This window comes from Euprymna scolopes, chromosome 7 (genome assembly GCF_053919585.1).
Source record: "Euprymna scolopes isolate OS-2025 chromosome 7, ASM5391958v1, whole genome shotgun sequence".
Lineage (NCBI taxonomy): Eukaryota > Metazoa > Mollusca > Cephalopoda > Sepiida > Sepiolidae > Euprymna > Euprymna scolopes.
Window position 1 is genome coordinate 127932974 of NC_136488.1, and position 12435 is coordinate 127945408.

Consider the following 12435-nt stretch of genomic DNA (forward strand, 5'->3'; position numbering starts at 1 on the left):
GCGGTTAATGGTAGCCGAATGGATACGGTCTCCGCTAATCGAGCCAGAGATGTCTCGTGATGCGGGGTTCAAATCGTTCGACTGGTATAAATCATAAAACCCTGCACTCAAAATTTCCGAAAGGATGAAACACTAGTGTCTGTAGGTATTAAATTATTACAGTAAAAAAATGATTATATATATATATATATATATATATATATATATATATATATATAGCATGTCTAAAAAGCTACTGAAGTGTTTTGAACTTAAATAGATTCTTTATTTTTTATGATAACTTTCTATAATTTTAACACAATCCTACTAAGACACTAGCGACTATAAAATAGAGGCAAAATGTAAACAATATTATTTACGAAAAATAATATCTTTTAAATGTTGCCCATTTTCAGTTTCGCATATTTGTGCTCTTTTCAAAACATTATTCATGACAGATTGAAGAATCTCTGGATTGCGATTAAACTCCTTATTTCATTCTTGATGTTTTCCTACAATTCTTGCAGGGTCTGAAGTTTGTAAATATAGACGCTTTCTTTAATTCGAATTGCATTGTGACTTGGACTATTTATTACATGAAAATGCCGTTGATAGGGTCTTGTAGTCAAAACGATTGACTCTTGATTTTGTGTCAAACAATTTAACAACTTGCGTACGTTGTTCAATGCTATACTTAGTCATAATTTATTTCCAAAGTATTATCTGTAAAATATATGAAATAGATAAAAAAAAGATATGGTAAAATGACGACGATTTTCAACCCTTCAGTGACTTTTTGGACACCCTGTATCTACTTATATAGGTAAAGCATTGTCTAAGAGGCAAGATATTTTCTGGGGCTATAGAATTATCCAACATTTTTACAAACAATTTTAGCAACAGATAGGATGTAAGATGACCAGTTCTAGGAGCTTATAAAAACAGGACTACAAACATAGAACCTGTAAATATTTGATTGGGACTTTACAGTACACGAAGACATAACAATGGAAGCTAATTAGCCAGATATAGTAATTCATGAAAACAGGAAATCTATATAATTATAAAACTCAGATCAGCTTGCTTACTTGGGCGTTTAAACAGTCCATCCGATTTCTAACTTCCGGTTTCAAAAAACTCATCTGTTTACCTATTTCATGGCCGACCTGTTTTAAGACCGATATAAAAAGCCACTGCTGCTATTCAAAGCAGACACAAGATCAACAATATTTGATTTAACTTATTTTAACGTGTTTTCCTTACAAATAAATGTAATTTAACCCCGTTACGTTAAAAAGAAACTGATTTAAATATAAATATACAATATATAACAATAATAATATTTTAAATCATATTTACTGTTTTTAGTGACGCTCCTGTTGATTCTGACGATTTATTTTTTCAGGCCTTACTTAAAAAATATCTTCTCTTCAGGTAGGGGGAGGTAGAAACTTGGTTTTAGTAGAGCCTTTCTAATTTTAATTAGTGCTTGCAATAGTGCTCTGGAGGCTTCTTGAGTTTATTATTTTTTTTTTACTCATCACTTGAAAAAATGTTTTTACAAGACAATAAAAAACAATATAATCCTAAATCACTTTATATTTTGAAAATTTTTCATCTCACCCTTTAAAGGGTCAACGGATAGACTAGAAATGTTTTATAGTTCTGGAAGACTCTGCTGACTAAAAAATGGTTTCTAAAATTTTTTTTTAATATGAAAATGAAAATGTCTTGCAATAGAAATATCAAGAATGCGGCACATAAGAACATTGATAATTCCAGTCGTAGTTCGGACACTGTGTTTCATAAGGAAATGATTAAATAATCTCATTTAATATTTTAAAGAAATACAGTAATAATATTTTACACGTACATTCTATCTTTACATCACCAACTCTCTGATGCCCATCTGGCATCAATTGAAATGAACGGCTCTCGTGTTGGGGAGGCCTCATGTTTTGACAAGCTTCTGGGCTTGACCTTTACTCCCGATCTGAAATAAAATATCAAATCCATTGCCAAGGTCATTCGAAAAATGGTGGGACCTTTCTACCGCTACAGTAGATATCTCACTCCTGATGTAATTTTCTACCAATATAAAAGCCAGGTACGGCCAAAAAATGGAGTACTGTTACCACATCTGGGCAGGAGCTGCTAGAAGCAGCTTATCCTGCCTTGACAGAGTTCAAAATAGACTTCTTAGCTTAGTGGGGAATACCCTTTTTTATTCCCTGCAACCTCTTTCTCACAGAAGAGACATTGCGAGCCTGTCTCTGCTTTATCGTTATTTTCATGGCAAGTGCTCACTTGAGCTGCCCCCCTCATCGCCAAATTTTCACGAAAAACACTCATCAAGCCAAAACCACTATCAATAATTTCCCATTTATCTGTGCCTAAACCTAAATGTAGAGTCCATGAACAAAGTTTATTTCTTAGAACTGCAAGCCTGTGGAACTCTTTTCTGATTGTATGCTTTCCTGCTGACTACAACCTGATTGTTCAATGTAAACAAGTTCTTGATGAACCGTCCCTTTAAGCAATTCAATTTACAAAATTCCCACTACTTATGTTTACTACGCTATAATCACAATGACTGATGTATACACATTAAACCTTATCTCCAGGAGGCCTCCGGGTCCTAATAAGTGGTGATTCCTGTGTAAAAAAAAAAAAAGAATTTTCAGCGAAAAAGTCTCTAATCTGATACGAGAACACTAAGCTAATCGCTAATTAGAATAGAATTAAACAGCGAGCGAATAGCAGTAATAACTAAGCTACCCATGACCTATTAGGCCAGTATTTGTTACATATACATACCAGCAGGCCGCCCAGCATTGCTCGGTCGTAAAATACGCTTAAATATGATATTTTAATGAATGCAGATTTCGTATTTATTTTTATATTATGTTGAACCCAATATATAATAATGATTTATTAGTTTAAAAAAAAAAGGACTCGTGAGCCACTTTCGAGAATCGAAACCAAAACTTTTAGCTTACAATTTTCTTTTTTCTATGACGAAAATGCCTGATTATGAAGACATATTTGCTGCAACGCTAAAAATTAAAACATGGACAAGTAGCTATTACATTACAAAGCATACTCGTAATGCCGTCGTTCGACTTTCACCTGGTAAATTCCATTTATTAAAATTTACACGATTTTTCACCAATTTTCCCCGGCTAAAGCCCGAATACTCTATATATTAAGTTTCATGTCTGTAGACTTAAAACTGACAGAAAGGTTTTGGTAGGCAAAACTTTTGAATCAAATACATATACACATACTTAAATATATATAGAAAGAGGTTTGTGTTTACTAAAAGCTTTTTACGCAAATAGTACGCCAGTATAAATCATTTAGAATATCTGCATGAATATAATTACACGTAATAGTAAGCTAAAGATGACCATGTCATGAGAAAACAGAAAAAAAACTAATAGGGAATTAATTAAAATAGATGTTTAAAAGAATATGAAATCTGAAAGAAGATATATCTTTTGCAGATGAATTCAATCCCACGACCCATATATAACAAAGTTGTATTTTCTTTTTAAATAAATATAAAAAGGGGTTTTTAAATGTATGAAAATACTCCCCCCAAATTTATAGATTAAATATATTCCGCTTACCTCCTCCCATCTTTTTATCTTAATTCGCTATGACTTACCCTATCTAGTCTCTTTAATTTCTTGCTATTTTTTACTCTTCCAGGTCATTATAACCAAAAAATGCTTTTGGCAATTAAAATTCATTCTTTATTATGTCATCCATTTAAAAACAAACAAAAAAAAAACAAGCAAACAAAAGAACACACACCCACATACACGCACAGCCTATCCTACCTTGACCGAGTACAAAATAGACTTCGTGGCTTAGTGGGGGAATGCCTTTTCTCTTCCCTGCAACCTCTCTCCTACAGAAGAGAAGTTGCGAGCCTATCTTTGTTTTATCGTTATTTCCATGACAAGTGCTCGTCTGAACTCCAATCTCTGGTCCTCCCTCGCCAATCTTTCACGAGAAACACCCGTCTAGCTGAATCCACTGTCAAAAATTTTCCCCACTCTTTATCTGTGCCTAAATCAAAACGTAGATTCCATGAACAAAGCTTCTTTCTTAGAACTGCACACCTGTGGAACTCTGTTCCGTCTGCCTGCTTCCCACCTGACTACAACCTGGATGTCATCAAGTCCAACGTAAAAAAATTCCTAATGAACCGTCCCCTTAAGTAAACACTTCATTAAGTCTCCACACTAACGTACAGTACTTGCAATAACCCTTATCCCTGAGTGGCTTCGGGGCCTTGATAAGTGGTGAACACCGTGTAAAAAAAAATATTTACAGAAAAAATCAGTGCCATCAAACTTAAGATTGCGTACATTTACAAAAAATTACAGGCCAAATACACACGAAAACGAGCACAAGTACCTTTTTTTTTACATAGTGGTCACCACTTATCAAGGCCCGGAAGCCACTCGGGGATAAGTGTTATTGCGTGTACAGTAATCAATGGGGCAGTGTCATAATAATCGTTAGTATTGGAGATTTGATAAAGTGTCTTACTTAAGGGGGGGGGGGTTCATCAAGAATTTGTTTATGTTGGACTTGAAGACATCCAAATTGTAGCCAGGTGGGAAACATGCAAACGGAAGAGAGTTTCACAGGCGTGCACCTCTAAGAAAGAAGCTTTGTTCATGGAATCTACGTTTTGATGTAGGCGCAGACAAGTTAACATCGAGCGTAGGAAAGCATACGCAGTCCTAATTCTACATATGGCGATCACGCATAGTAAATTATTCAAGTCATTACTTGTTTTTTAAATAATAGTACATCATAGCAAATTTACGGCTTTATTTAATATGAGGATCCTGAACGATTACGTTCCAATATTCACACTACTTTCAATATTTTTTTTTTAAATATAAGAATATTAGTGATTTTTTTTCAAATAAATGTGTTCATATACTATCATGAATATTGTACCTTTTCTCAAATAAATGCGTTTATTTACATATTATATTGGTCCCCCGATTTATCGGAAAGGGACCCTTTTTTACATAGGCATAACCACTTACCAAGGTCCAGAGACCACTCGAGGATAAGGGTTAAAGTGTGTACAGTAATTAATTGGACAATATAGTAATCGATAGTAATGGAAATTCGGTAAACTTGTTAACTTAAGTGGAACACTTCATCAAAAACTTGTTTATGTTGGACTTGAAGACAACCATATTGTAGTCAGCTGGAAAGCAGGTAAATGAAAAACAGTTCCACAGGCGTGCAGTTCTAAGAAAGAAGCTTTGTTCATGGAATCTACATTTAGGTTGAGGCACAGATAAAGAGTGGGGGAATTATTATTGATAGTGTTTTCAATTAGACCAGTGTTTCTTGTGAAAGTTTGCCGATGGGGGACCATAGATTGGAGCTCAGCCGAGCACTTGCCATGAAAATAACGATAAAGCTAAGACAAACTCGCAACATCTCTTCTGTGAGAAAGAGGTTTCAGGGAAGAGAAAAGGTAATCTACGAGGCTACAAAGTTTATTTTGAACTCTATCAAGGCAGGACAAGTCCTTTCTGGCAGCTTCTGTACAGATGTGGCAACAATACTCCATCCTTGGACGTACCTGGCTCTTATATAGATAGAGAATTGCGATATCTACTGGATCGATAAAAGGATCCCACCATTTTTCCAGCGGTATTGACAACGGATTTGGTGTATGCGTTCCATTTCATATCAGGAGTAAAGATCAAGCCCAGAAGCTTGTCAAAACATGAGGCCTCCCCAAGACGAGAGCCATTCATTTCAATTGATGCCAGATGAGGGATCAGAGCGTTGATGACGCAAAGAAAAAAACTTGGTTTTAGATGCATTAAAAGTAACCAGCCCCTTCTTTCCCCATTGTACCACGTGCTCAAAATCAGAGGAGAGAAAATCGGAAAGAACTTGGTCGTTTACGGTCTTAGATGTGCTACCATAGATGGTTGTGCCATCAGCATAAATGTCTACGAATGATGTAAGGATGTGATTTGGAAGATCATAAATATAGATCAGGAAGAGAGTTGGGCCCAGGATGGACTCCCGAGGGACTCCAGCATTAATACTGTGAGCTTCTGATCTCTGCCCATCTACTACTACTCTTATGAATCGGAGAGAAATAATTTAATAAGTGAGAAGACATTTCCAGCCATACCATAGCTGGAGATCTGTGAAGTAAACCTTTATGCCATAACCTATCTAAGGCCGTTGATATATCAACTTAAATTCCTTCAGCCATAATCGAAACCGAAACCTAAACTTATGAAGAATTTTTGATAAAATTATTTATTAAAAAAAAAATAGATGATTTAAGTGCCATCAGCTCTAATCGAAACCGAAACCAAAACTTATGAAGAATTCTTGGTAAAATTATTTATGACAAGAAATAGAAGAACATAAGAAGTAAACGACCGGATGTAAGCATCACACACAAAAGAACACATACCCTATCGTATAAATATATACACCTAAAAAAATATACTGTCCTCTTCTTTCATTGAGCACTCTTAATAACCTCTTTAAATACATTAGTTATCACTACGGCTATGAGAACATCATATTCTTTTCATTGATTTGACTTTTTAGCCATAGTTAATCAACCGAGAACCACATCACTCTATATAAAAGCATATAAGATATCAACAGATACACACTCGAGAGTCAAAACGATGAAAAGAATATGCTGTTGTCCTCGCCCTAGTTATCATTCTTGAATACCTTTAACCCAGAATGTATAATATATTATACAAAAAACTTTGTGCGTGTGAGTTCCCACGACTGGATCGATTTTTATGAAAATTTTCACAAATGTACTTTATGTATCTGGCAGTGTTCTTAAATAGATTTTGTATCGAGATTATCTTCGATGAGTATCGATAACCAATAATCGAAAAAAATCCGATGAAAGAAGGAACACGCACTTTTTACTAAGTGAACGACTTATACAGCCTAACATCAATAGTGAATTTGAGAAGTTTCATTACCACACAAACAGGAAAACCTGGCATATAAAGTCAAACGTAGGTTTCTTTGACACGACAGGGGCGCGTTCGAAATGAATGTTTCTGGTAAAGCACAACTGAATCATAACACTTTTCTTTTGCATTTTAAACTTTAATTGAAGCCATTTTCACCGCACAAGCAGGCAGGCATGTCAATCATATAAAATCAACAGTAGGTTTTTAAACATGACACGGGGCGCGTTCCAAATGAATTTTTCTGTTTGGAGAACAATTGAACCATGATACTTGGCTTTTGCATTTTAAACTTTAATTCAAGCTATTACATAGGTTCTCTACAGTGCAATGTAGACTATAAAGCACTGGGATGGGTCCCCTAAGTAGAGTAGGCAATCGATTGATTGGATTGAAAAATGGGCGATTTCACTGGTTTCGATGACAATAAAAATATTGGCGAGTAAAAGATTCCGGGCAACGTAGTCTCCATTCTAGTATATATATATATATATATATATATATATATATATATATATATATATATATATATAAAAGGCAACATGTGTGTGTGTGTGTTTGTATGTCTGCCAAAAACTTTTGACATGAGATTGATATCGTTTTGAACCTGATCCCTCGGACGACAAATACCGAAAAATTGGCCCAAATCATTCATTCCTTCACCCTCAGCTGGGCAGTTTTTTAAAAGGAGGGTTTGTTTTTACGTCGACATTTTCGAAAGTCATCGTCTACGATGGATTGGTTACACTTAATTTCAACGCTCACAGCTTCCGGTTGCGCCATGGAGGCATCGGCTAAGACGTCACTTTTTTTTTTTTTAAACTTTTTTCTCCTTCGCCTTAAGGGTTCGAGCCTACATGCGTACTACCACTTTTTTTAAAAACATCTCTCTCCACCTGGGCTGCCTACTGTTGTTCTGATTCTCCTCCGCTACTACCACTTCTTTTTACACCCGCGGGGTTCCTTATTACACCACCTACACACACCTGAGCAACGCCGAGTACCACTGTTAGTATATATATAAATCGATAATAATTATGACGTGTGCCCCTAACAAACAATATCATAAATGTATAACAAAATTAACAGAATTTTATATGTATGTAATAATTGTATGAACATTTTTATTTATAGGTATATAAAATCCATTATTCATTACAAGCCTTCATTGAATCTCTTATGCCACTCAAAAACTCTTGCTCAATTTATGCAACAGGGTCCAAAAACAGTCTTAAGGATTCCATACGTTTCTTACAATATTGTAATTTCGTCTGTGTATTGATGCACAAGCAACCAGCACAACACTGACATGCGCACTAGAAGCCTATTGATTTCCGCTAAGACGTTTTGGTGGCCAAACCAAATCAGTACCTCAACTGATACCAAACTAAATAATATAGAAGGATTAAGGAGGATGGAAAGACCGAGGAGGAAAATCACTAATTAGGCGTCCACTAGAAGAGCGCGGAGAGTACTGGAGACTTGGAAATGTTGTCATCAAACTTTGTTGGCAGAGAAATAAGACCATCTGATTGTACCGTGGAAGTGAACGCACTTGAGGGATTAAAGAAATACACTAACTAAAACAGACATTGATCAATACGCCATCTTGGATTCCATCGTTGTTATAGGTATCTGCCATTGGGATAAATTGATTATATAACGAGAGACACCTATTATTGAAAGTGATACATTGTTCAAGAAACACTCTGTTCGTGAAAATTTTAATTTTCGGTTCTCATTCTCACGTGTCTTTTGTAACATATTCCCGTAATAGCTCGTGTGCAAGCTACGAGGTGCCTTCAATAAATTTCCAGACTTTTTTCGTATGAGCACTTTTATTGTCCATCCATTCAGCGCGGCCGTAGCCGAGATTGAACTCACTACACGATTTTGTAGTGCAATTCATCTTGTCGGTAGCTGAATACTTGATGCTTCGACAGGGCTACCAAGGGTTTTTTTTTTATCGTGACGCCATCGGTAGACGGATTGCCTACCACGGCTTAAGGGAGTCCCATCTATCCTCGGCAGAAGGATAGACCGCGCCAGTTTCTCAGTTTATCTCGCGGTTTATTGATAGTACACACATGAAACGTTAGTTCATTGGGAGAGAAAGCATGTTTCCACTGGTAACATTATCTCTTGGTGTCAGGGTCAGAGCATTAGATCCAGAGCATCAAGAACTGCGGGATCCGAATTGATTAGCTCGACCATCTCCCTGCTGTCATAACAACATCTTCCTTTCTAATCTTCGCTGAGCACTCTCGAGACAAACTTCGCGCAAATCTTCCGTATCTTTAGTTCATCGAGAATAATTGCGTGTACAGTTTCCACACTAACATCAAACGGTGTACTTTTCGTCTCTATAGACTCACGGCAGTCCTTATCCATGAAATTCTTTATTTGACCAATCAATTCTGGTGTTCTGATTCGCTTATTCCACTTACACCTCATAATCCTTCACAGACTCCTCGCCTTTCTTGAATCTCTTATGCCACTCAAAAACTGATGCCCGATTAATGCAAGATGGCCCAAAAGCAGTCTGAAAATTCCATACGTTTCTGTAGCATTGTTTTCAAGTTTATAACATAGTTTTATTGCATATTCTTCTTCTAAAGTATCCTCACGTCCAGATTGCATTTTTGAAAGCTGTGACAATCAGGTTTTAGTAAGGTATATTCTAATTCCTGCTGTGGTTGTTCATTTGAACTTGAAATCATGAAAAATAGTCAGTCATCTCATATGATGTATAGGAAATAGCTTACTGAATTTCCAAGAGTCTACGACAATTTTAAACGCGTGTACAAAAAAAGTCTGGAAACTTATTGAAGGCACATCGTATGTCTTTATGAAATATCAATTTTCCGTTCCCATGTGTTTTTAGTAACAAGTTCCCGTAATAGCTCGTTCGCAAGCTAGCTTCGTGCTTACTTCAAAATTTCTTTTTTTTTAACATTACACGCCATCGTGTCGACCAATCGGAACGTCGTATTTATACCAAACTATTTTTTTTTTATTCCATTTTACGAAATAAACAAATTACAAAAGAGACAAGACAAGAAAGAAGGCATAAAACCAAAAAGACTTCGAAGGAAATAGATCGTGGAGGCGGAAGTCGGAGTGTATATATTTGGGTTTGGACATATTTGTCTCTTCTTCGTTAAGTAAGTCCAACTATTGCAAGAAGCTTTGCGTGTTTACCCAAAATGTCAGTCAGTCTTCTCTATTTTCATCTCGTGCAGAACAGGATTACGAATGACAATTTTTTTTACTCAAGGAATTTTGGCTCGTGCTAAAAGTCAGGCGTGCATTTTTCTTTTCACTTAACTGCCCCAAGAAAAACAAAAAGTGCTTAAAGAATGGAAAAAAAAGACAACACCCGCGTGCATACGAGACAACTTATCTCTCTGCCTATACATCTATTTATCTGGACTTATCTATCAATCTAAAGTTGCGTAGCTTCTTTCTCTCTTTCTTTCTCTCTCTCTCCCCTCTCTCTCTCTCACTCTCTCTCTTATTTCAGTTAATATTCGAAATAAAGAGCAATTCTGTTTATAATTGGCTCAAGAAAATATTTACCGTATATTTCGGCGTATAAAACGGTCTTTAAAGTTGAAAAATCATCTTTAAAAAACAATATTTCCTAAGATATCGGGTCTTGCAATCTCTAGCCAAGGCTAAACAAAGACGGTTTCATGATTTAGCAGTCGTCTTATACAACCGATATATGAGAAATCTATGAAAATTTGCTCCAATTTTGTACCTCGTTTTATCTGACGGTCGCCTTATACGCCGCAATACACGGTAGTTCAAGTCAAAAAGTGAAAAATAATTCTTTTAAAAATACCACTTAATAATAAAAGAAAATAACAGAGCAATATCCACACCAGTTAAATTTCAACCAGAAAAGAACGTAAAAATCAAAAGTGGAGATTCATAAACAATTACCTCATTAAGATGTTAAAATAATTCCACATCACACAAACATATATATATATATATATATATATATATATATATATGTATATATATATATATATATTCCCCGTTTTATCCGGGATCATCAACCTACTACCAGAAAATCTAAACTGATAGAATCGTCCATCGGCCAACACTTGGTCGATAAAAAGGAGTGCGGTCTTGTTTTCTCTCCAGAGTGTTTTTCTGTTTTGTACCGAGGACGCACAAAGTTCCACCTATCTGTCCTCGAAGCACTTGCCATCATTGCTAACCCCCCTACTTTGTGCAAGCAGAGAAACCTCCGGCTTCAGTTAGAATTATTTGGGTAGTCAGGTTTTTTTTTTTTTTTTTTCTTTCTTAACCTCTTCTCCGCTCGTATTCCATATCACTACCAAATATTCTAAAAAAAAAAAATAATAATTTTCGGACTTATGACCCTTGAAAATGTTTGTCTGAACGAAAAGCGCTTTGGGTATATTTTAACGATCGTTTTTTAATCGACTTATTTATTTTATTTAATTGTACATATAATTTGCCCCATTATATATATATTTTTTTCTTTTCCTCACCCCGGTTTCCATTTTTTAGTTGATTGAATTTACGATATGGTTCACTTTTTTATAATTATTCTAAAATTTTGCCAATCGAATAAAGTTATATATATATATATATTTAGATATTTATTTAAATATTTTCTACATGCATAAAATTAGGTTATCTGTAGACGTGACATGCTTCGAAGTTTCACTTCTCGTCAGTATAGCTAAACTTATTGAGACTCGAACTCACCATCGCTCGATAAATAGCCTGATGTTTTACCACCGAACCCTCTCTCTCTCTCTCTCTCTCTCTCTCTCTCTCTCTCTCATATATATATATATAATTTAGATATTTATTTAAATATTTTATACATGCATAAAATTAGGTTATCTGTAGACGTGACATGTTTCGAAGTTTCACTTCTCGTCAGTATAGCTAAACTTATGGAGACTTGAACTCATCTTCGCTCGATAAATAGCCTGATGTTTTAACACCGAACCCCTCTCTCTCATATATATATATATATATATATATATATATATATATATATATATATATATATAATCTACTTATCTGTATTATTATCTTTCTGTATATCTATAAAAGTGAACGTGTGTGTGTCTGTGTACATTTCCCTACGTAATAACTCTGTAAATTTTTAGGAAAATCGATGTGATCGGGTTTCGGCCAGAAATTTCGCTATTAAGGGGTCAAAGTTCAACGATTTTACCTTTGAAAACTCTACCCAAGTCCTCCGATAATTTTGGGATCTAAACACTTAAAATTTTAGATATAGGTTCCTTGGACATGAATCTAACGTAATAACTTAATTTGAGCCCAAAACAATAAATATATGTGGTCATAATAGGGGTAAAAGTTTTTAAAAAATTACCGTTTTTTTTTTTTTTTGCTCAGCATACACCTCCAAACACCGGGGCAACGC

General features: G+C 35.3%; 1 protein-coding gene across 2 annotated transcripts in view; it reads right to left on the reverse strand.

The window, feature by feature from the left end:
• Positions 1-12435, reverse strand: part of LOC145279938 (sarcoplasmic calcium-binding proteins I, III, and IV-like) — a 462235-nt gene that overhangs the window by 69229 nt on the left and 380571 nt on the right. The window lies entirely within an intron of this gene.